Source organism: Lepus europaeus, chromosome 9, assembly GCF_033115175.1.
Source record: "Lepus europaeus isolate LE1 chromosome 9, mLepTim1.pri, whole genome shotgun sequence".
NCBI lineage: Eukaryota > Metazoa > Chordata > Mammalia > Lagomorpha > Leporidae > Lepus > Lepus europaeus.
The window spans coordinates 16,353,499-16,379,213 of record NC_084835.1 but is presented as its reverse complement, the minus strand read 5'-3'; the positions used below and the strand labels follow the sequence as shown (position 1 = coordinate 16,379,213).

The following is a 25,715-nucleotide window of genomic DNA, read 5'->3' as shown; positions in this document are numbered from 1 at the left end:
TTGTTTTTTAAGTGCTATCTGCTCCTGTTTGATCTCTTCTTGTCTCATCCTCTCTCTCTGGTGACCTAGTAGCAAGAGGTATGTTGATAGTGTGGGAGTTGGAGTCCCTAGCTTGCTAAATGCTGGTTTCGCTTCTGTACTCTGGCTTGCTTGCTTGCCTGCTGTAACGCCATGACAGGCCTCATCCTGGACCAGGAAGGAGGCAGGCCGGGTCCTTGAGAACAAAGAGAGTAAGTTCTCCTGGAGTTTATGACCTTTTGCTCTCCACCAGCTCCCCTGGAATGTATGGCCCAATGCTTCCCGCCAGTTCCTCCCGCGCCAAACGCCACGCAACCTATAGCCTTTATGTTTAAGTGAACCAATAAAAATGCTAGGTCCTAATACCTTGCCAAATAGAGAATAAGAAGGTAACCTACATAGGAGATGACCTGCATCCTTGTTAATGTAAAGCTATAAAAATCTCTTATACAAACGAGGGGGCATTTTGCCTGTGCACTGCTGAACAGCTGTGTGTGGGTAGGAGGTCCCCGTCGGCTGGTAACAAATCAACCTTTGCTTTTGCATCCGTGACTGTGCCTTGTGCATTGATTGGGAAATTCGGGCTCAACAATAGGATCCAGGTTTCTGGCTGGAAGGAATTTGTCTTACGGCTCAGGGCTGAGTGGGTGAATTGTTTTGTTTTAGGCTTTGCTTCTCCCATGCCCAAAACTATGGAGGCTGTTACTTCTCTCCCCACTCACTGGCAACCTGCCTCTTGCAAAGAGATGGCTCATCTGTGCCTTCATTCAGGTCTGCTCCTTTTGCTTCTGCACTCACACTGCCCTTCTGGTTAGGATGTGGCTTTGTGCGTGCTCTCTCCCTAGCCCTCTACCTTGGAATATCCAGTAGCCCAATCTGGCATCTGCAACTGTGTGTTTGCTCTACTCCCACAAGCATGCCCACCAACCCTTGCTGCCCTGGGCACCACTCCCATGTAGTCCGTGTGGTTTTGACTATCAGGTATCTTCTAGCTTTGTCAAAGGTGGTGTTTGCTTTTCTGTTTCTTGCTGTCCAAGAGAAAAGAAAAATGTGTATCGTACCTGCCCTTCTCAAACCAGAGTCGTCGACTGATTTTCTATTAATTTGTATTTTCTCGTTAGCTAAAGCTGAGGCAGGAATTCCAGTAATTACAAGGTTTTCAGCCTGAAACAGTGATGCAACTTTTTTCTAAGACTTGTTTGTAAATATTCTCGTTGTATGAGACAGACTCACTAGAAAACCTCTAGTCTCCTTTAGCTTGGAAATGGCATGATTATACATGAAACTCCCAACTTAGTTCCATTAAGGTAGAGAACCCATTATTTCCTATGCCAAAAGAAAGTGCTAAGAAAAAAACCAAAGTTAGGAAATTGTAATGACCTCCTTCAGAATATAATATGGGGGGCTGACATTGTGGTATAGTGAGTAAAGCCGCTGTCTGTGTTACTGGCATCCCATATGGTCACAAGTTCACATCCCAGCTGCTCCTCTTCCGATCCAGCTCCCTGCTAATGGCATGAGAAAGTAGTGGAAGATGGCCCAAGTGTTTGGGCCTCTGCACCCATGTAGGAGTCCCAGATGAAGCTCCTGGCTCCAACTAGACCCAGCTCTGCCCATTGTGGCCACTTGGGAATGAACCAGTGGTTAGAAGAACTCACACACACACACACACACACTCTCTCTCTCTCTCTCTCTTTCTAACTCTGCCTTTCAAATAAATAAGACTTTCTTTTTAATATTTTATTTATTTATTTGAGAGGTAGAGTTACAGAGAGTGAGAGGAAGAGACAGAGAGAAAGGTTTTCCTTATGTTGGTTCACTCCCCAGATGGCCGCAACTGCCAGAACTGCGTGGATCCGAAGCCAGGAAGCCAGGAGCTTTTTCCCAGTCTCCTATGTGGGTACAGGGGCTCAAGCACTTGGTCCATCTTCTACTGCTTTCCCAGGTCATAGCAGAGAGCTTATCGGAAGAGGAGCAGCCTGGTCCAGAACCGGCTCCCATCTGGGATGCCGGCGCCACAGGCAGAAGATTAACCTACCACACACGGCGCCAGCCCTGATAAAACTTGATTAAAAAAAGAATATAATAGAGTTCCGTGCTTAAGAAACAGGTTTTTTTTTTTTTTTTAAAGAAGATTTACTTAAAATTAAGAGGTACAAACAGAGAGGGAGAAACAGAGAGAGAAAGATCGTCCATCCACTGGTTCACTCCCCCAGATGACTCCACCGCTGGGTCAGGCTGAAGCCAGGAGCCAGGAGCTTCATCCAGGACTCCCATGTGGGTGGCAGGGTCCCAAGCACTTGGGCCATCTTCCACCACTTTTCCCAGGTGCACTAGCAGGGAGCTGGATTAAAAGTGGAGCAACAAATACAAACTAGCACCCATAAAGGATGCCAGTATCACAGGCAGCAGCTTTACCCACTATACCACAATGCTGGCCCTAAGAAACAGGTTTTTAATCCAACTGACTATACTGATTGTTTTCTGTTTGTCCACATCCACCGTCCACCTTTCTCCATTGTGTGTAGCCCAGGAGGTTAACCTCTAGGAACTGCCAACAATGAGTGTCCTTGTCCTCTGATACCTACTTGGGTTCAGTTCATGGGGGCATTGGCAAGAGACTAGAGGGAGGGAGGGAGGAGAGAGAGGTCAGGTCAGAGGTCAGAGTGAGTGGCCGCCTCTGTGCGGAGTCATGGCGAGTTGGCCGTAGCCATCTAGGGAAGGCCACAGCTCCAGGCAGGCAACCCTCCTCCCACGGTTGAGTAACTCTCCCTCTGCTTGCCCTGCAGGTCTGGAATGGTGGTGACTCCACACTTGCTAGCTTCAAGGTGTTGCACCATCCCCTGTGGTTGTCCTAATCTCCGCCCACACCTTTAAAACTCTGACAAATAATCAAGCTGCAGTGTGCCACCTGCTCCCTGCCAGGACTGTCATTGATGCATTGGCCAGGGTTTGCTCCCCTCAATATTCTCCAGCATCTCCAAGCACCACCACGTGTTTGGTTTTTTTCTTTGAGGATTTTATTTATTTATCTGAGATCAGAGCCACAGACACAGAGGAGTGACAAAGAGAGAGACAGAAAGAGAGAGAGAGAGAAGAGGGAGAAAGAGAGAGAGAGAGAAGAGAGGGAGAGAGAGAGGTCTTCCATCCGCTGGTTCACTTCCCAAATGACTGCAACAGTCGGAGCCAGGCTGATGGGAAACCAGGAGACAGGAGCCTCCCAGAGTCTTCCACGCGGGTGCAGGAGCCCCAGCACCCAGGCCATCAGCAGAAGGCTGGATCAGAAGACAAACAGCCAGGACACAAACTGGTGCCCACCTGGGATGCCAGCGCCGCAGGCAGGGGCTTAGCCTACTGTGCCACAGTGCCGGTCCCCACCACATGTTTGTTTTTTTTTTTTTTAAATAACTGTATCCATTTTTTAAAAAAGATTTTATTTATTTTTTTGACAGGTAGAGTTACAGACAGTGTAAGGGAGAGACAGAGAGAAAGGTCTTCCCTCTGCTGGTTCACTCCCCAAATGACTGAAACAGCAGGAGCCAGGCTGACATGAAGCCAGGAGCCAGGCGCTTCTTCCTGGTCTCCTACGTGGATGCAGGGGCCCAAGCACTTGGGCCATCTTCTGCTTTCCCAGGTCATAGCAGAGAGCTGGATTGGAAGAGTAGCAGCTGGGACTAGAACCGGCCCCCATATGGGATATTGGCGCCGCAGGCAGAGGATTAACTTACTGTGCCATGGCGCCGGCCCCCACCACATGGCTTTTTTAACAGGCTATCCTAAACCCTTTCCAACATGACTTAGAAAGGCAATGATCTGAAATCTGACTTTGCATGACTGGACAGCCTGTTACATCTACAATGTAACAAAAATAATTTAGAGGTGAAAATTTAGCTTCTGGGGCCGGTATTGTGGTACTATGGGTAAAGCCACTGCTCTCTGCTAAGACGTGGGAAAGTCCTTGGGCCCCTGCACCCACATGGGAGACCCGGAAGAAGTTCCTGGTTCCTGGCTTCGGATCTGCACAGCTCCAGCCAATGCCTAATTGGCGAGTAAATTAGTGGATGGAAGACCTCTTTCTCTCTCTCTCTCTCTCTCTCTCTCTCTGCCTCTCCTCTCTTTGTATAACTTTGACTTTCAAATAAATAAATCTTTAAAAAAAAAAAAGAAAAGAAAATTTAGCTTCTGGAACATGAAGAAAAAGCCTATGTAAATAGTGGTGATGAGGAAAATTAATATTCTAATTATATAAATTTGTATTTAACATATAGCATCTATCAGCAACCTTTAGGTCATATCAATTATAGGCAAATATGTCACATCAAGTTTAAAATGTCTCAATAAATCAAATAGGAATAAGACAACAAGAAAATCACCTCTAAGTTTTTGCTAAGAGATTTTTGATGTTTTCCATTTTGAAATTTAGGAATGCAGAAACAGAAATTCATTTTCTGTCTTATTTATTAAAAGATATATCCCATCCTCCTGCAAAGAAATACGCAAAGTATTTGCATCCTCCCTGTAGTGCTAAATGCTGACAACTATTTGTTAGAGTAGATGAAATATAGGTGTTTTTAAAAAAGGATTGCTTGCTTGTTTGCTTGCTTATTTATTTATTTGAAAGGCAGAGTTACAGAGAGCCAGAGGGAAGGAAGAGCGAGGTCTTCCATCCACTGGTTCACTCCCCAAATAGCCACAATGGCCAGAGCTGTGCCGATCTGAAGCCAGGAGCCAGGAGCTTTTTCCCAGTCTCCTATGTGGGTACAGGGGCCCAAGCACTTGGGCCATCTTCTACTGCTTTCCCAGGCCATGGCAGAGAGCTGGATTCAGAAGTTGAACCAGCACCCATATGGAATGCTGGCCTTGCAGGAGGCGGCTTTATCCGCTAGGCCACAGCTGGCTCCTGGGTGTTTTTAATGTCCTGGGAAAAGTGTTGTTTTAGTTCTGCTATGTCTTTACTGCAAACCTGTGATGCAGAGTAACAATTATTTGACATCTGCCAAAGCACCCAGGACACAATTCAGCTCACAGTGCTATTTCAATTTCTGGTGTGAGTGGGGAACAAGTGCAATGCACAGTGGATCCTTTCAGTGTCTTCTGTGTGTCTAATACGTCCTTGGAACAAAGCCATTGAAGTAATAGACTTCCTCTATGAAATTGCTCACCTGAGGAGAACTGCTCATTCTAAATATTAGATTAGGAGTCAGATGGGTATCTTCACTATCAAAACCTCTGTCATTAGTGTCGAGAACTACACAGGCTTGGGAATTTAACCCCACTGCCAGCCACCCAGTTAGCCTGTCATTTTGTTGATGCTGACAGAAGACACGAGACTCCAGCCGGCACTGCGGCTCACTTGGCTAATTCTCCGCTGCGGCGCCGGCACCCCGGGTTCTAGTCCTGGTTGGGGCACCGGATTCTGTCCCGGTTGCTCCTCTTCCAGTCCAGCTCTGTGCTGTGGCCCGGGAGGGCAGTGGAGGATGGCCCAAGTGCTTGGGCCCTGCACCCGCATGGGAGACCAGGAGAAGCACCTGGCTCCTGGCTTTGGATCGGCGCAGTGTGCCAGCTGTAGCGGCTATTTGGGGGTGAACCAACAGAAGGAAGACCTTTCTCTCTGTCTCTCTCACTAACTCTGCCTGTCAAAAAAAAAAAAAAAGACACGAGACTCCTGAATCAGAGCAAAGGACGTTATTATTCATTTTGTAGCAGTGACCTTGGGTTTCATGTTTGTGTCAGTTTTTCTTGCCCCCGACATCCCATGGGAACAACATGGAGCTGCCCAGGCAGATTCTGCACCCTCAGTGCATAAGCATCATAGCTGAGAAACTCTGAGCTTAAACAACCCTGGTCTTTTATTAGCACTATGGTTTTATTTATTAGAGAGGCAGGGAGTTGGGGTGGGGTGGGGGAGGGGAATTGCCATCAGCTGATTTACTCCCCTAATGCTCCAATGGCTGGGGGTAGGGGAGACCAATGCCTGGAGCCTGGAACTCAATCCAGGTCTCCTATGTGGGTGCGAGGAACCCAATTGCTTGAACCATCACTGCTGCCTCCCAGAGTCTGGACTGGCAAGGAGCTGGGATCAGGAGCAGAGCTGGGAACTGGACCCCGATACTGTGCTGTGAGATGTGTTATCTCGTATCTTACCTGGTACCACCCAGAGTCTGGATTGGCAAGGAGCTGGGGTCAGGAGCACAGCTGGGAACTGGACCCCAATACTTTGCTGTGAGATGTGTTATCTCGTATCTTACCTGGTACTTCCCAGAGTCTGGATTGGCAAGGAGCTGGGGTCAGGAGCACAGCTGGGAACTGGACCCCAATACTCTGCTGTGAGATGTGTTATCTCGTATCTTACCTGGTACCACCCAGAGTCTGGATTGGCAAGGAGCTGGGGTCAGGAGCACAGCTGGGAACTGGACCCCGATACTCTGCTGTGAGATGTGTTATCTCGTATCTTACCTGGTAGGCCAGTGATCTCTCCAAACCCGGTCTTTAGAAGGGCAACCTGCTCAACCTAAGGCAGATGCTACCTTTACTATCTGGGACAGCAAAAAAACCTGTTCTCTGCTTCCCAGGGAGAAACAGCTCTGTTTTCAGGGCTGTTTACCATAAAACACCCCTCAAAAGACAGTCGGAACAAAGAATGTCCGTGCCTTTACAGAAACGGCCCACGTAGAATTGTCTCCCATCCATTCCGAGCAGCCCTGGCTCCCGCCCAACTCATCACTTTTCCCAACAGAAATATCGTTTCCTTCTTACAGAGTTTGCCAGCCTTCAGGGTCAAATAGACTTTGTTTTTTGGGGGGTTTTTAAAGATTTTTTAATTAATTAATTTATTTGAGAGGTAGAGTTACAGACAATGAGAGGGAGAGACAGCGAGAAAGGTCTTCCATCCATCCACTGGTTCACTCCCCAAATGGCCACAATGGCTGGAGCTGTGCCGATCTGAAACCAGGAGCCAGGAGCTTCCTCCGGGTCTGCACCACAGCACCAGCCCTATCATATAGACTTAAAAAAAGATTTATTTATTTATTTATGTGAAAGAGTTACACAGAGAGGAGAGGCAGAGAGAGAGAGGAGAGAGAGAGAGGTATCTTCCATCTGCTGGTTCACTCCGCAATTGGCTGCAAAGGCCGGAGCTGCGCCGATCCAAAACCAGGAGCCAGGAGCTTCCTCCGGGTCTCCCACACAGATGCAGGGGCCCAAGGGACTGGGCCATCTTCCACTGCTTTCCCAGGCCATAGCAGAGAGCTGGATGGGAAGTGGAGCAGCTGGATCTCAAACTGGCGCCCATATGGGATGCTGGTGCCACAGGTGGAGGATTTAACCCACTGCACCTCAGTGCCAGCCCCATCACATAGACTTTTAATGAGGACAAGTCCACTGGATTTCCTTTTTTGCATGTCTTTTAATAATTGCAATAAAAAGTTAAGCTAGGTGACACTTAGGAAAGTAAAAACTGTGAGAGTAAGTAGTGAAAAGCAAGTCTCTCTATCCCTTCTGCCTCCCCCACCACTCATTTTCTCCACCCAGAGGAAATTGTCTTAGTCTTAACTTCCTGGAGCTAGAGACACATTCTAACTTAAACATGAGATCATTTATGAATGTGAAATGGGAGACAAAGGACTCTCTTTGCCCTGAAATGATCAATGTAGCAGCTGCTGAGAGAGTCTCCTTCAACCGCCCTGAGGACTGTCTGCCTGACCTGACTCCAAATGCCAGCATTTGCATCCCATTGCCTAAAGGCTCCTCTGGTTGCAGGAGCCCTGCCATATATACATGGTGTGTGTGTGTGTGCCCATGTGTGTGTATGTGTGTATGTGTACATACTCATCTTCCCCCTACCTGGAATTCTTGTCCACTCTGTCTACCCCCACCCACCAGATGCAATCAGAAACAGACTTGAGAAATCTAAAACCCAAAACACTTCTGTTTCATCCCGGGGCTTTCGGATTTCCTGTATCCATTCATTCTCCGCTGGTAACTCCAAAAAGACTCAAGAATCGGTATGAGTATGATACAATCCATGGTCTCCTCAAGCTCACCCACACGTGTGTGTAGGGGAGTGAACCATCCACGTGCGTCATAAGATGAAGTGTGATATCAATAGGCTCTTGGAATAAATCATGCTTTTTCTTAATATTTGTGAAAAATTACATGCTTACCAGAATTGAATTGTGTATTTAAAAGGTAAAAATGCTTAACTCACATGAATCAAGAGAGCAGCTGGATAATTTGTGCAGCAGTGGCCAAGGGCCTGATGTCCCTCTTCCTCTTGGTGAGGCTTTGTGTGGGTGTGCAGCTGCACAGCAGCGCCACCAAGTGGAGGGGTGGGAGAGGTGACTTCCAGCAAGGCATACTTCAGGGAGGTGTATATAGGATGTATTGCTGTTTAACAAATTTCTCCTAGATGTAGCCGCTTCAAATCACAAGTATCACAAATCATGAAACACACCATTTTGAGAGTCAGGAAGGTGGCAGTTGCTTAGCTGGGTGGCTCTGGCTCAGAATGTGTCCTGGGGTTGCAGTCATGCAAAGAGGCCTCCTAGGTGGCTTGCACGCAGGACTGTGAGAGGAGGCATCAGCTTGTTGCCTTGTAGATCTGCCATGACATAACAGCTGGCTTCCCACAAAGCAGGAGATCACCACGTCTCCAAAGCGACACACCATCCCTTCTTTGTTCCATGTGTGTTTGAGGTGAGTCGCACAGCCCAGCCCACACTCAAGGGCAGGAGAGTAGGGCTCCATCCTCTCAAGGGAGGGTCCAAGAATTTGAGATTTTAAGTCATTGTGGCATTGCCAGCCCGAAGAGCAGAGGACTCTGCTAGTTTGTCCTAACAGCTGCACACCCTCACTCAGTGTTTACAAGTGCATTCCCGGTGCCCGTGTTGAAGTCACGGCTCTCACTGCTGCACATAGAAGCTGAGCACGCAAAGGTTCAGGTGGTGATGGAAATACAGACAGTGCTGCTTTTCCAGAATGTAGAATCAGACATGTTAGTATCTTAGCACAGCTGGGTCTGTTTGGATGGCACCTTGGGGGAACTTCTCCAGCATTGCTTTGTCACACTGACACTCACAGGGGTGCCCCTGGTCTAAGCAAGCCTAGCCCTGAGTCTCAGGGTGAAAGAAGTGTGTTTTTGAGAAAAAGGAGGGAGGAAGAAGAGAAGATACAGAGGGGACCTGAAAACAGTGTTCTGGCCAGCTGTTCTGGGATGAACCGCTTGACAAAGCTTGGCTGGGAGAACTGATAATTTAAGCATTAGAAGCATTTATGTCCAACCAGTTCACATCTCACACCGCCACTCACTGTTGGTTGTATACTTACAAAGGCAGAGGAAGAAATGGTTGAAAAGTCTGCTTCCAGGGGTGGGCATTTGCCACAGCGGGTAAGATGCCACTTGGGAAGCTCCTATCCCATACTTCTGCTGGGTTTAAGTCCCAACTCCACTTCCAATCCAGTTTTCTGCTAATGTACACTGGGCAGCAGCAGATAATGGCTCAAGTACCTGGGTCCCCATCCCCCACGTGGGAGACCTGAATTGAGTCCTCACCTCCCGGCTTGGGTCTGGCCTACCTGTCGGTGATGAAGGGCTTTTGAGGAGTGACCCATTGGATAGAAGATCTTCATGTCTGTCTACTTTACAAATAAATACAAAGTTTTAAAAAGGAAAAACGCACCTCCAGGTTTTACTGTAGAAAGTTCACTTGAAGCTACTCCATACCTGCACAGAGCATGGTAGAGAGAAGGCACCTGGCCAGTGTTGGCTGAAATGGAAAAAAAAAAAAAAAAAACTGGCTAGGAGGCCAAGAGAACCTTCTACCTCTTCCTGCCACCAGTTCAGCTCCCACTCCCCCTCTCCAGCCCCCACCCCAGTTAGCAGCCGCTCTCTGCTTCATTCCAGGCCTCTACATGGGAATGTATGCAGACTGCAACTTACGCCAGGCTCCAAAAAGACTCTGGAAGGTTTACTTGCAATATCCCACTTTCTCATCAGGTAGCAAAATGGTGGCTTTACACACACTCAGATAAAATGGTGAATTCTTTTATTAGCAGTAGTCCATTAAACAGAAATCTTCTAAAATACATCTTTCATGGACACATTACAGTGATAATTAATGTTCATCATAATGACCTTGAAGGTTGATCAGACTCCGAGGCATCCGATGAATAATTAAGAGAATGAAATGGTTTTCAATGGGATTTCATGCTCGGTGCATTTTGTATTCTAACACTTTTGATAGATGGACATGGGTGATTGTCTAATTGGCCAGTCATGCGAGTAAGCGGGGGATTTACCGGGTTGCAGTGCTACTAATAGGGCAAGTTATTTAGGAGCAGATTAAAATAGACTCGCAGGTATATTACACTCAGTTCACCCTAACAGAGCCGCAGCCGCAGCCGCAGGGAGATGTGCATGGCTGCACCCCTGAGAACCCCCCGTTTTCCTTCTAGATTAAAAAAAAATTATACCTGAAATGAAGGATAATTACAAATAAAATTATAGACCAAACTATCGTTCTTACAATTGAGGATTATTCCTCCTCGTTTTAACATGTTTCAACAATTTGACCCAGGATTCATGCCAAAAACAATTATCTGGACTGTGTGTGTGTATTGGGGTGGGGGCTTCCTCTGCTATTCCACGTGACACCCCCATCCTCCAGTAAAATCCTGGTTTTTTAAGATTCATTTTACATATTTGAAAAGCAGAGCTACAGAGAGAGAGAGAGAGACACAGAGAGAGAGATCTTCTATCCACTTGTTCACTCCTCAAATGGCTGCAACAGCCTAGACTGGGCCAGGCCGAAGCCAGGAGCCAGGAGCTTCTTCTGGGTCTCCCATGTGGGTGCAGGAGCCCAAGGACTTGGACCATCTTCTGCTGCTTTCCCAGGCCATTAGCAGAGAACTGGAGCAGCCGGGACTAGAACTAGGATGCTGAAGTCTCAGGTGGCAGTTTTACCTGTCACATCACAACACCGACCCCTAACGTTTTATTCTTGTCTCTCTCTTGCTGCACCTGTTATTGGCAGACATTATCACCCTACTTGGTGAAAATTCCAAATCATCATTTATGGAGGAGAAAATCAAGTCTAACAACTACATTTGCCAACTGAAAAACTAAGGTGCCACAAGGTGATTTGATTTGCCCAAAGCTATGGTAGAAAGCAACAGAGCCCCAGTGAGAATCTGCATGTCCCAACTCCCGAACAAAGCCCCTGTGCAACAATGTCCTTGGCCATCCCAAAGCCACAGAAACTCTCTACCTGCCACAGTAAGAGAAACCAAAATAGCTAGGAAATGGGGTTGCAGTAAGTGCATTTGACAAATAAGGTTGAAGTGCCACGTGTTCCCATGAAGATATCTGGGTTGGGTCATGTTGTGGCTCAGTGGGTTAAGTCATTGTTTGCAGTGCCGGCATCCCATGGAGATTGTATGTTCCAGTCCTGGGTGCTTTGCTTCCAGTCCAGCTCCCAGCTAATGCGCCTGGGAAGGGAGCTGATGATGCCTCAGGTACTTGGGTCCCTACCATCCACGTGGGAGACACAGATGGAGTTCCTGGCTCCCGGATTCAACCTGCCCAACTCTAACTATTGTAGGCATTTGGAGAGTAAACCAGTAGATGTAACATTCTCTCTCTCTCTCTCTCTCTCTCTCTCTTTGCCCTTCAAATAAATAAATCTCTTTTTAAAAAAAAAAAGAAAAGAAAATATTTGAATTGAAAGAATTTCAATAGTGTTAAGCAGAAGATTGGGACATACGCAGCACTGCCTTTTTTTTTTTTTCTTCTTAAGCACTGCTTATTTTTAGGGTGGTTATGAGCACAGGCAGTCTAGTAATTTAGATCTTTTTGGGAGAGTTCCTCCAGGTTTGGTTCACTTCCAGGTTGAAGGCCATGTCCACAGCCTCATTATTCAAGATATGCCAGGTGCAGAAAAAAGATTGCTTGGCACGATAATGAAATACTTACGTTAAATAACTATATACAGACACCCACATCCACACAGCTAAACCATTGGAAAGTAAACCGTGACCTCGTACCATCCTATTCATAAATATTCAACATGCATCTCCTAAAAATTGTGATATTTAGAACAAGACCTGGGGTATGGTGTACTCACTGATATCGGGAGATCATTGGTTCTAGGCCCTTTAAGTGGACAGATCTAGGAAAGACAAACAGCTTCTTTTTAAGTAAATTTTTTTCTTTCTTTTTTATTTATTAATTTGAAGGGCAGAGGGAGACAGAGAGAGCTCCCATCTACTGGCTCACTCCCCAAATTCCCACAACAGCCAGATCTGGCCGTGCCAAAGGCCAGAGCTCATGTGAGTGGCGGGAACCCAAATACTTGAGCCATCACCTGCTGCCTCCCAGGGTGCATATGAGCAAGAAACTGAAATCAGGAGTAGAGCAAGGACTTCGACCCAACTCAGGCACTCCAAAATGGTATGCGGGCATCTCATGTGGTGTCTTGACTACTGCACCAAATGACCACCCCTAAATATACTTTTAAAAGAGTTTTGGGGCCGGTGCTGTGGTTCAGTAGGTTAATCCTCTACCTGTGGTGCCAGCATCCCATATGGGCACTGGTTCTAGTCCTGGCTGCCCCTCTTCTGATCTAGCTTTCTGTTATAGCCTGGGAAAGCAGTACAAGATGGCCCAGACGCTTGGGGCCCTGAACCCACATGGGCGATCCAGAGGAAGCTCCTACCTGTTGTGGCCCATTTGGGAAGGGAACCAGTAGTTGGAAGACCTCTCTCTCTCTGTCTCTCCCTCTCACCATCTGTAACTCTATCTCTCAAATAAATGAATAAAATCTTAAAAAAAGAAGAAGAAGAAGGTTTCATGGGGCCAGCACTGCGGTGTAGCAGGTAAAGCCTCCACCTGTAACACTGGCATCCTGTATGGGCACCAATTTGAGACCCAGCTGCTCTAATTGTGATCCAGCTGCCTGCTAATGCACCTGGGAAAGCAATGGAGGATGGCCCCAGTGTGGGGCCCCTGTAGCCACGTAGGAGACCTGGATGAAGCTGCTGGCTCCAGGCTTCTGCCAGGCCCAGCCTTGGTGGATCTGGGGAGTGAACCAGAGGATGAAAGATCTCCCCCCCCCCTTTTCCTTTGGTAACTTTGCCTTTCAAATAAGTAAATAGAGGTTTGAAAAATAGATGGCTTCATGTGAATCTTCTCAACTCAAATTTAATCTTTTTGACATCTTTGCTTTAATATTTTTTTTTTGACAGGCAGAGTTAGACAGTGAGAGAGAGAGAGAGACAGAGAGAAAGGTAATATTTGTTTTTGTATCTCTTCTTACACCAAAAACATCTTGGTTTATAAAATTTGTATTTGTTTGAGAGGCAGATACACACACACACACACACAGCGAGCTGATTCAAATGGCTGCAGTGGCCACAGCTGGTCCATGGCTGAAGGTGGAAGCCGAGAACTCAGTGTGGATCTTCCACGAGAGTGGCAGGAACACAGTCACAGCCGTCATTGCTGCCTCCCAAGGTCCATGTGAGCAGGAAGCTGGAGACTGGAGCCACAGTCTGTAATTGAACCCAGATGGTCTGATGTGGGACTCGGGAGCCCTAATACTAGGCTACACCCCATCTGATAACATTGATTGCTCCCGAGTTGGAATCGCATCTCAGTTTCCTGTCCATGTAACACTATACGGACAATACGGTACTGAGTGAAGTTTAACATTTCTTTCTATTCATTTATCCTTAGATCATATCCCACTAGGGGTGCATAATGAGAACACTGAAAATAATTCTGTTCTCTGTGTAGCTGTTGTTGCCACATTTGAAATAAAGTTAGGCTCATTTGTCCCAATTTGTTTTCCATTTTAGGATTTTATTTTTGGTCTTTTTTTATTTTAATGTTTTTGGAGATGTAAAACATTTATGTGGTCCCAAAGTTAAAAAGTGTGTTAAAGGTAGCCAAACTCCCAAAACTGTCACTTCCAACTCTCTCCATTTCATTCTAACTCTATAGGTAACTATTTTTATTTCTACTCTTTGCAAATATAAGCAAATACCTAAATATATTCTTACCCTTTGTTTTTGTTGGTGGTGCTAAACCCAAATATTATACATTCTATGTACTAGTGTACTAGTTCCTTACATCTGAAAACATATTCTGGAGATCATTTCAGTCCACTTAGATTTGCCTCTGTCTCTTTATGATTGCCTGGTCTCCAGTTCGTGTCTGTGTTACCTTTTGTGGACTACCTGCCCTGCTGGTGGGTACTTAGATGGTTTCTCATCTTTTGCTACTACAGTCATGTTGCATAACCTCGTGCAAACATTGTCATCTGTGGAGGAGCTCTCTCAGGGCAGTTCCTAGAAGTGACACTGCTGGTTCATGCAGACGTACTCCTGTTACACTTTTGCTAAGTGCCTTTCCAAGGGGTTTGTCCCGCAGTTCCTAGAAGTGACACTGCTGGTTCATGCAGACGTACTCCTGTTACACTTTTGCCAAGTGCCTCTCCAAGGGGTTTGTCCCGTATGCACTTGCACTGTCTACCAGAGAAGCTCATCAAACTCTTGGCTTGGAGGAGAACTGCGATTTCCACTTCTCTCCCTGTCGGGGAAACTGAGCATCGTGTCATGTGTAGAACTGGCGACTTCCACACTTCTTTTTTTCTCCGTCCTCACGTGGCTCTCTGTTCGCGTCTCTTGTCTGTGTTTCTCTCCAGTTTGGGGGTTCTCCAATTGTGACAGCTGGCTGTGTACTTGCCCTCACGTGTGAGATAACCTGCCCACGTTCTTTCGTAGTCACTACCTGTCTGCTTACGCTGTTTTGTTCCTTTGTTGTTAGGGAGTCAAGTGGCACCAGTCGTTCCCAGTTCTTTGCCTTCTCGGAAGCAGGTGAAACAGTCAGTCACCGACGTGACACTTCTCTGGTTTCATGCTTCCCGCTGGGCTCTCTGGTCCACTGCAGCTGATTTCAGTGTGAGGATTGCGTTCTCTCCATCCTTCTGCAGATAGCTTTCTGTTTGTCCCTACAGCACTTTTTTTTTTTTTTGAAAAGCCCATCTTTTCCTCAGACAGGAATAACTTGATTTATTTTTAGACATTAACTTGAAAGAATGCAGCCCAGAGACTGAGGAACACACACCTGGAGAGAAATGAGAGCAACGGATAGACACGCTTATTCACTCCCCTGGGGAGTAGATCTGCTCCCTCCCTGCCTGTTTGGACCAGAGAGGAACCATGCACTCCACTGTGTGTGGGTGGGTGTGTCTGTGTGTGTGTGTGTCTGTGAACGCTGTCTTCCAGGGCCTCCCCATTCCCAAGTTCTGCCCTGGAAGCTGACCTCTGTGCATAGCATCACTCGGTAGCCTTGCCCTTGGCCTCTGCCTGGGTTCACCTGGCGGGGTAGGGGTCAAGGCTAGGAGACAGGAGTCCTATGGAACAGAAACTGAACATTGCTGTGGCAGGGGCTGTGTTAATGCTTTCCAGAGTCACTTCTTTAGTGGGTCAGCCGCTGTCCTGCCTGGGATTGCCTGTGCGTTCTGAAGGGCCCTTCCCCTCCTTGCCCTTTCACGCCTGGAGGGTAACAACTTCCCTTTGGTGCTGGCCCCGGGCTGCTTCACTGCTCCCATTCATCCTCTGTAGAGAGGGCCCCTGCACCCTTTCTGGTTAGGCCTTCTTGCTCCTAGAACTGGCCATCTATGCCTGCCGGAGCACAACGGCTAGCAACAGCATCACCAGTACATGGCAACCTATCACTCGCAAAGCTGGGCGGTGTGGCTTTTCTCCACCATCCCCGCATTAGAAAACATACAGAGCAAAGCCAAACAAAGTCAGGGAAGCTACACTCAGAATTCCACACGCATTCATCTTGATGATTCATTATTCATCTTGATTATCCTCCTGATACAGCGTGCGCCGCTCTGTTCTAATTTGTGGTTGGTTTCGGAAATCAAACCCATCTTCAAAGGTTTAAGGTTAAACTCCTCCAAGGACACTGAAGAGAATTCCACTAAAAGCATCCACAGACTGCTCTGAGCAGGCGTTCTCCGTGGAGTGATTGCTCTGCAGTGAGACACACAGACCTGTGTTGGGTCGGGTATGTTTCCTTAGGAAGCAAACAGAGCCAAGTATTCCCCTTGCGGTTATGTCACTAGGGCTACTTCCCGGGTAGGTTTGTTTTCTCTCATGTTTCCATACGCAGCTTTGAAATGACTGTAGCAGGGATCAGCATTTGGCCTCGCTGGCGGAAGGCCCATGTCCCAGGTGAAAGTGCCTTGGGTTGCCGTCCCAGCTCCACTCCCACTTCCAGCTTCCTGCTAACGTATCCCCAAAGACGCAGCAGGTGATGGCTCAAACAGTTGGGTCCCTGCCACCCACATGGGAGACTTGGACAGAGTTCCCATTTTTCGGCTTCCACCTGCCAGCTCCAGTCATTGCAGGCATTTGGGAAGTGAACCAGTGGACAGAGCTCTTTCCTATTGCTCTGCCTTGTAAATAAATACAAGTGGTTTTTAAAGGACTCTAGCAAAGCGTCTCTGCTTGGTTCAAGTTGCTCAGTTGTCAGCAGGCAACTTTTGTAGAAAGGGTATTATTCTTCCGCTGAGTCATGTTCAAAGTTCTAACTTAGCTTTGTTTTAGTGAATATCGACCTTTGGAGTGGACTGGACTTGGACATAACATGAAAGCAAAAGGTTTCAGGAGTATTATTTTCCATGTTGCTAAGAGAGGATAGGAGCAAGAAAACAGAGAATACTGCTGCCTGGGATCAGCCTGCTCCTTGTAGCTCTCGTTCTAAAGCAGGTGCCATTTGTCCCTTGGGTTCTTAATTTCTCTTTGAGGTGAAGGATTAAGATAATGTTGTGGGGACTGAGGCTGTGGCGTGGTAGGCTAAGCTTCTGCCTGTGGCGCTGGCACCCCTTGTGGCACTGGTTTGTGTCCCAAGTGCCCCTCTTCTGATCCAGCTCTCTGCTAATGGCCTGGAAAAGTAGTAGACAATGACCCAAGTGCTTGGGCCCCTGTACCCACATGGGAGACCCAGAAGAAGCTCCTGGCTCCTGGCTTCAGATTGGTGCAGCTCTGACCATTGCAGCCATTTGGAGAGTGAATCAGTGGATGGAAAACCTCTCTCTGTCTGTAACTCTGCCTCTCAAAAAAATAAATACATCTTAAACAAAAAGGAAAAAGATACTGCTGTGGTGGGGAGGGCCTTGGAACTCAGGTAATCCAACTTGTATTTTCTACGGGTCCCCAAAGAATGTTGTGTGTGGAGCCCGAGTCATACCAGGTCATTTGTCTCCATTGTCTTGACACGCATCAGTACGGGTGCTTTCTCCCAGTTCAGTTCTGAGAAGAGAAATCTGTGTTGGTTTCACAGAGCCCTTCCTTTTGAGTATTGCAGGACCACCGCTAGAGGTACAGCAGCTGTAACCCATCAACTGGCTTGTTGTCAAAGGCGGGAAAGGACAAAGGAGAAAATTCTCACACACCTTCCTTTGGGGATGCCTGGAATTCTGCCGTTAAAGCATTGTTTCTTTGACCAATGAGCCCAGTCTAGGAGATTTGGATGTATTCTTCTTTCCAGAAAACCAGAAACAACAGGACATATATATATATATATATATATATATATAGATAGATAGATAGATAAATGAGAGGGCATCTATTATGGGAATGGTCTCTTGTGATTATGGGGGCTGAGAAGGGACACAGCCTGCCACCTGCAAGCTGGAGTCCCAGGAAGACTGTGGTGCATGCTGGGGAGGGGAGGGGTGTGCTGATGCAAGCTCCAGGAGCAGAACCCGGAGCGCTGATGTCCAGGGGCAGAAGACAGGTGTCCCAGCTCCAGCAAAGGGAGAGAATTTGCCCTTTCTCTGCCTTTTTGTTCCAGCTGGGCCCTCAATGGCCACCCAAAAAGGCAAAGGACTGATTTTCTGTGCCCTGTTTACTGATTGGAATGTTAATCTTTTCTGGAAACACCCTGCTTCCCCGTATACACACACACACACACACAAACATACCCTCAAATAATGCTTTACCAACTACAGAGCATCCCTTAACCCAGGGAAGTTGCCACATGCGATTAATCACCACGTTGGACTACTTAGTGTACAAATCCCTCTCCTGTCTAATCCAGTTACTTTAGCCATATCCCCTCGGGATCTGGATGGAGCTAGATTGCAGGATTTAGGATTCTTGTGCCATCTGTCATCCGCAGTGTGATACTTTCTGAGTCTGTGTCTTAAACAGGAATAATAATAGTTCAGAATTCATAGGCTGGTGTAGAGATTACACAAGTTTAATACGTGAGTGGTGGTTGACATAGTGGTGGCCTGTTCTACTCTTATTCTGATTGAAGGCTGTACCCCTGTCGTTGTCACATCCTCCCTTTCCTTTGCCCGGGGAGCCTGCTCTATCTACCTTCCAGGGCCAAGCTGAAACCTAGCTCCACCAGGAGGCCTCCCCTTACCCATCCGAGACCTCAGGATCTTGCCTTCCTCGGGGCTCCTGCTCAGTGCAGTTGTACGCTTTATTGACCTACGTAAAAAATTAGCCTGAACAACATTAAACAATGTATGCTTATCGTAGCTGCATTTTGTCTTTCCCACGAGATTCCACGTAATTTGGGGTGGGGGAGTCATATGTTTCCCTAAGGTGAAGGCCAACACCAGGCTGACTCTTGCCAACGTACCTGCTGAATGAATGTTGTCAATTCACTGGACACTTACCTAGGTGCAAAACTGACTTTCTCTCCCTGGGGCACCTAACAGAAACCAGTGAAGTGGAAGGAGGTGAAAGGAGACCACAGCACTGTCGAGATCTGAGCAAAATGAAAGAGAACGAATTATTCCAAAGTCACAAAGCTCGTGGGTGTCAGCGAACGGTCTGTTCCCTGATCCGAGGCCCAGAGTCCATGACCTTAGCTATGGTGCTAATCAGGAGCCAGCTGTGCCCGCCATTGCTTTATTCCATGTGTATTTTTTTTAGTGTCTCCTCTGAGTCAAGTGGATTACACCGGGGCTCTCTCCTACAGGGAGTTAACTTCACCCTCCCAGGAAGTAGCCTGTGAGGTCAACAAAGCCATTCCCATTTTTCTGGAAGAAGAAGGGTAAGTGGACAGCATTATTCATACGATGTCACCAGCTAGGAGCCAAGGTGGGACCTTTTATGGCTCCTGCCTCCTTGTCCTGAGGCAGAAAATGAAGTCTGCCACCTCCCCACGTTCGTCTGCGCTGGGTTTAAGAGAGCCTGACCTGCCTCAAAGTGAGATCTTCAGGCTGAAACCTCAGTATGGAGAACGCACTGTACAGTCTGGCTCTAGGAATGGTGGCGTGATCACCTCTGGAAAGTGATGAGCTCCCCCACAACGAAACACAGGCAGGAACTCTCAAAACCAAGAGGCAAGCAAAAGGTTTAGAGTGGTCTAAAGAGTGTTCATGCTAGGGAAACAAATAATGGTGAGAATAAGTAAAATTTGTGGTATTTGAACATGCCCTAATCCTCTTTTCCTTTGCCTATCTCCATGACAGTCCTGAAAACCAACAACCTTGCATACACAGCAGCCATAGAAACCAGGAACCCAGCAGCCACCAGAGAGGACAGAACAGAACTGGAGCCGCCCCTTCTTGTTCCGTGACCTGTCGGCAGCTCCCTCCCCAACCAGGGCTAGAACCCGGTGTGCCGGTGCCGCAGGCGGAGGATTAGCCTATTGAGCCATGGCACAGGCCCATCAGGGTTTGTCTTTAACTCACTTAACTCAGAGGTCACTGTGCGCATGCAGTCTCGCCCACGGGTGTTTGTCAGAATCAGTCAACGCTGTCTGGATTGTTGGCTCATTTGGGACTAACAAGAGGCTGGCCAAAACAACAACAACAACAACAACAACATAGGAAAAACTGGAGAATTAGACGCCCATCTGAAGTTTATAAAGCTCCTCCATGTGGGGGCTGGCGCCGTGGCTCACTTGGTTAATCCTCCACCTGTGGCGCCGGCATTCCTTATGGGCACCAGGTTCTAGTCCCAGTTGCTCCTCTTCCAGTCCAGCTCTCTGCTGTGGCCCGGGAGGGTAGTAGAGGATGGCCCAAGTGCTTGGGCTCTGCACCCACATGGGAGACCAGGAGGAAGCACCTGACTTCTGGCTTCAGTTTGGCGCAGTTCCAGCTGTAGCAGCCATTTGGGGAGTGAACCAACAGAAGGGAGACCTTTCTCTCTGTCTCTATCTCGCTGTCTGTAACTCTACCTGTCAAAAAAGAAAAAAAACAAAAAAACAAAAAATGCTCCTACGTGTTTCTGGGAATGCAGAATTCTACATGCTCACACAGCACAGTGTGAGTTTCATATCTGAGCATAAGGTTCTGTGCAAGCAGAAAGTAAGGGCCAAGGCCAACGTGTGACGTGCCTGCCCCAACACACACAAACGACGTCCCTCAGAAAAGGCTGGGAGGCTTATTTGGTCCAGGAATATACAAAAATCACTGCGTAATTATTAACTTACCACCGAGCTAGCCAAGCAGGTGCTTTAGTGGACACACATGACAAAGGAGGCACTTTACAGAACCAGATGTTTAAAAAGTCAAGAAGCACTTATAGCAGCAAGAACATCTGCAGTGGACGTCAAGAACTAGAGCAAACTCTGGGGAGAAACAGAAGAAACTGCTGTTCGAAAGTAGCAACGTTACACTATTTAAAATGTCCAATATTCAGCAAAAAAAATTGCTGCCTCCAGCAAAGTATGGTTCATACACAGAAATTTTGCAAAGCATTAAATGGGGGCCAGCATTGTGGCACAGCAGGTAAAGCTGCCACCTGCAATGCCGGCATCCCACATGGGTGCCAGGTTGAGTCCTGTTTGCTCTACTTCCAATCCAGCTCCCTGCTAATGTGTCTGGGAAATCAGCGGAAGGTGGCCCAAGTGCTCGGGTCCTTGCACCCACATCAGAGACCCAGAGGAAGCTTTTGGCTCCTAACTTCAGCCTGGTCCAGCTCAGTTCACTGTGGCCCTCTGGAAGTGAAAAGGCCATTGGAGGATCTCTCTCTTTCTCTCTCTCTGTAACTCTGATTTTCAATAAATAAACAATTTAAAAAAAAGAATATTCATAATAATGGTTGCAGACTTCAGAAGTCTACTTTCAGTAGAGGCTAGGGCACGTAGATAGAAGAGCCATAAGGAAATAGAAGACCTGAGTAGCATTCTTAACCAAAGAGACCTAATGAACATCTAATGACCATTGCGACTAACTGACAAGGAATTTAAAGCATGCAAGACATATTCTCTTGACAATCGTGCAACGAAAGTAGTAATAAGGGGGCCGGTGCTGTGGCGTAGCGGGTAAAGCCGCTGCCTGCAGTGCCAGCAACCCATGTGGGCACTGGTTCAAGTCCTGGCAACTCCATTTCTGGTCCAACTCTCTGCTATGGCCTGGGAAAGAAGCAGAAGATGAGTCAAGTCCTTGGGCCCCTGTACCTGCACGGGAGACCCGGAAGAAGCTCTGGGCTTCGGATAGCCCCAGCTACAGCCATTGCAGTCATTTGGGGATTGAATCAGCAGACGGAAGACTCTCCCTCTCTTTCTGTCTCTGTGTCTCTCTCTGCCTCTGTGTAACTCTGCCTTTCAAATAAATAAATAAATATATCTTTTAAAAGAAAAGAAAGTAGAAATCAGTAATAGAAGACAACCTGGCAAATTATCAAATGTGTAGAAGTTTAGCAATGGACAAGAGAAAAAAATCACAAGGGAGATTAGAAAATAACTCAACATGAATGAAACAAAACATGAGACAGAAAAAAAAAAAAAAACTGTGGGATGAAACTAATGCTCAGATTAAAATTCTTAGCTGTAAACGTTGACATTTAAAAAGGAGCTTCTCTTATCAGTAACCTAACTTTCCACCTGAAGGAATCAGACATGGGGACAGGGGACTTGGTGCAATGCTTAAAACACACTTGGGACACCAGAGTGATACCCAGAGTGCCCAGGTCCAGTCTCAGATCAGCTTCCTGCTAATGTGCACCCTGCGAGGCAGCAGGTGATGGCTCAAGGACTTAGTTCCCTGCTACCCACATGGGAGACCCAGGACAAGTTCCAGCCCCAGCTGTTGCAGGTATCTGGGTAGTAAAACAGCAGATAGGAGGTTTCTCTCGCTCTCTCTCAGCCTTTCAAATAAATACATTAAAAACATTTTTTAAAAGAAAACGGAAAAATAAGAGTAACCCAAATAAAAAACACACAGAAGGAAGGACATTTTAAATATTTGCATGAAAAGAAATGAAATATGGAGGGGCCAGTGCGGTGGTGTAGCAGGTAAAGCTGCTGCTTGCAGAGCCAGCGTCCCATACGGGTGCCGATTCGAGACCCAGCTGTTCTACTTCCGATCCAGCTCTCTGCTATGGCCTGGGAAAGCAGTAGAAGATGGCCCAAGTCCTTGGGCCCCTGCACCCACATGGAAGACCCGGTAGAAACTCCTGGCTCCTGGATTTGGCCTGGCACAGCTCCAGCCGTTGCAGTCAATTGGGGAGTGAACCAGCGGAGGGAAGACTCTCTCTCTCTCTCTCTCTCCACCTCTCTGTGTAACTCTGACTTTCAAAATACAACAAAATAAACATTTAAAAAATAAATGAAATATGGAATGGAAAAACAATAGAGACTTATTAGAGAAAGCAAAAGCTAGTTCTTTGAAAATATCAATATTGATCCATCCTAGCTAGGCTGTCCAAGAGAAAAAGCTAGAAGACTCAAATTATTAATAGCAAAAAATGAAAGAGGGGATCCTCACTGCCAACCTTTCTGAAATAAGAGACTGACAGAATATTATGAACAACTGGATGACCAGAAATCTGATAACTCAAGTGAGATGGACAAATTACTGGAAAGAAAAACTAACTCAAGATGATATTAAGAATCTGATTTGATCCGTAACACATAAAGAGATGGAATGAGAATTTTACAACTTTCCTCACGGGCCCAGGGCTGTATAACTTAAATGATGAATTTTATCAAATCTGTAAAAGAGAATCAGTGTCAATGCTTCACAAACTCTGCCCCCCAGAATGCTGGGCCTGTTTCAGCAAATTTTGTTTTGTTCTTCAGAATGTGCAACACAGAGCAATTCCACGTCTAGGTATGTATTCAGAACTGGAAGCCTATGTCCACCCAAAAACTTGTACATAAACGTTCTTGGTAGCATTATGCATGATAGCCAAAAACAGAAATGACCAAGACAACCACTGAGTAAGTCACAATGGAAAAATCAAAGGTGGCATGGCTGCACGATGGAATATTATTTGGCCATGAAAAAGGAATCAAGTACAGATATATAATACAGTATAGATAAATGCTAAGTGAAAGAAGCCAGACACAAATGGCGTTTATATGGAGTGTCCAGAATAGTCAACACTCTGCCAAGCTCCCTAACCCACACAGGTCATTATCATTCTCTAACTGATGCACCACACCCACATAAGGTTAGAGAAGCTACAAGAGTTGCTGAGTTGAAAGGTGACAGGATGCACAGGTAGAATTCATGGAGAACACTACAGAACCCGGGCAGGAGGCAGAAAGTTGTTAGCAATATCTTAAGTCCGTGCAAGTTCCTGTGGGTGCAAGAAAAATAGCAGGTGGTCGAAGAGAGACTGCTCATGAAAACTCAGGGAGACTGTGGAGCTAATGAGCAAAATCAGAGAGGATTTCCCATCAGGCATCCTGGTGGGGTGGCTGGGAGAAGAAACAACAGGACAGCAAAATCTTTCAGGAACAACATGCAGTCATTTGGTTTTCTTTCTTTCTTTCTTTCTTTTTTTTTTGGAAATCATAAAGAATTGCAGGAAAAAATGCAATCAAAGATTATTTTTGCAGAAGTTGAAAAACCAACTTCAATAACAGACTGTCATGAAAGCATTTCTGGGCAGGGATTAGAGCAGGGCTTAAGGAAAGTACGTGTGTCAGAACTAAAGCCCGGGATCATTATCTCCAGGGTTAGATGGTTTGGAACTTTCCTCGGAGTTCTCAATAATTATCTGAAGCCAGCTGCTGTGTTCTGACAGTTTGTGTTAATTCAGCCTTTTTCTATTTCCTGTCTGTTAAGTCATGTGTTGTATTAACATTAATGTAATAAATGAGTGATTTACTATCTCTGAAAGAAGCCAACAGCCCCAACATAGATATTTATAATAACAAACACCTGTTTAATTTCCTTTTGCAAATAGCACAATGGCGGCCTCCTTGAGGCAGCACCTTTTTGAAAAAAGACTAACAAAGTGCTCATCACACATCGCTTATTTCTCGTCCCAGCACAAGCTCCTTGCAAATCATATTCTGTCTTTGTATAAAAGCCGTTCTCAGTAAGTGCATGTGGCGGAGGGGGAGGGCAGTAAAATCAGGTGATGGATAAGACATCTGAAGGATACTCAGAAACACAGTTCATCGTCGTTTTCAACAAAGATTTTTATTCGGTTCTGTCTAATCTAAACCTACAGAAAAGCTATCTACTAAGTGCCCTGTACCACCTCACTATTACAGAGTTTATGGGCCGGCACCGTGGCTCAACAGGCTAATCCTCCGCCTTGCGGCGCCGGCACACCGGGTTCTAGTCCCGGTCGGGGCTCCGGATTCTGTCCCGGTTGCCCCTCTTCCAGGCCAGCTCTCTGCTATGGCCCCAGGAGTGCAGTGGAGGATGGCCCAAGTACTTGGGCCCTGCACCCCATGGGAGACCAGGAGAAGCACCTGGCTCCTGCCATCGGATCAGCGAGATGCGCCAGCTGCGGCGGCCATTGGAGGGTGAACCAACGGCAAAAGGAAGACCTTTCTCTCTGACTCTCTCTCTCACTGTCCACTCTGCCTGTCTAAAAAAAAAAAAAAAAAAATTTAAAAAAAAATTAGAGTTTATAATCCTGCTCAGAAGAAAACTCTACATGAATGATTAAAAGAACAAGACAAAAAGATCTAGAAGCTTATGCCAGAACAACGTGCCTTAGAACTTGACGAAATCGCTCCCCTAAGAACAGCTGTTGTGTTTAATTGTGCAGTGTCCACCATATGCAAAGGGATGCCAGTTGTGTGGTGCGTGTGGTAGACTGGTAATTTCTTACAGGAATTTTTTTGAAAGGTAGAAGTAAAGGGGCTTAAGGAGAGAAGGTTTTGTTTTGTTTCTAGCTAGCAGAGAAATACTTTAGGGATTGGTGGCAGCCTTGGCAAAGTTGGGTGCAAGCGAGATGACTGATTCCCTAAAAGCAAAGCTTTCCTCTTATCCAGCTCTGTGAAAACAGGTTTACTGGAGTCTTAACTCACTGAGTTGTAAACATGAGAAATGCTCACCTCTTTTTTTGCAATTCTGCCTTCAACCATCCTATGTCAAATCTTCTTAGCCCGGCCCTTGGTAACCTCATGTCAGACTCTACCCTGTACCCTGGTGCCTTTCAGTGATTAATGCTTAGTCCAAGCTCACAAGTTCATGTCATTCCTCCCACAGTGCAGCTCAGAGCTGACTGATGCCTGACCACTTCCCATCCTTCTCCTGGTTCTACTCCTCGGGGACTCAAAGGGGGCCGAGAGTAACAAGGATGGTAGCATTTCCTGGGGGTTTCTTTTAAAGGAGATGTAAACGAATGGGCTAACAGCCACGTCTTGGGTCAGAAGACTTAATATTGGCAACTTGGCAATACCCCAAATTGATCTATAGACTCAGTGCAAGCTCCTTCAGAATCTCAACTAAACTTTTTTGATAAAT

The 25,715-nt window shown here is 46.6% G+C and overlaps 1 long non-coding RNA gene across 2 annotated transcripts in view; it reads right to left on the bottom strand.

Moving 5' to 3' along the window:
* Positions 1-13,376: 13,376 nt before the first annotated feature.
* The window catches only part of LOC133766442 (uncharacterized), a 28,239-nt gene continuing 15,900 nt past the window's right edge, over positions 13,377-25,715 (bottom strand). The window contains exons 3-4 of one of the 2 annotated variants that reach the window (XR_009866712.1): positions 18,723-18,814; positions 13,377-15,139 (exon numbers count right to left, since the gene is read on the bottom strand). This is a non-coding gene — a long non-coding RNA (uncharacterized LOC133766442). Of the gene's footprint in view, positions 15,140-17,190; positions 17,341-18,722; positions 18,815-25,715 lie in introns of those variants that run through there. The other variant, XR_009866711.1, reaches the window with a different exon arrangement.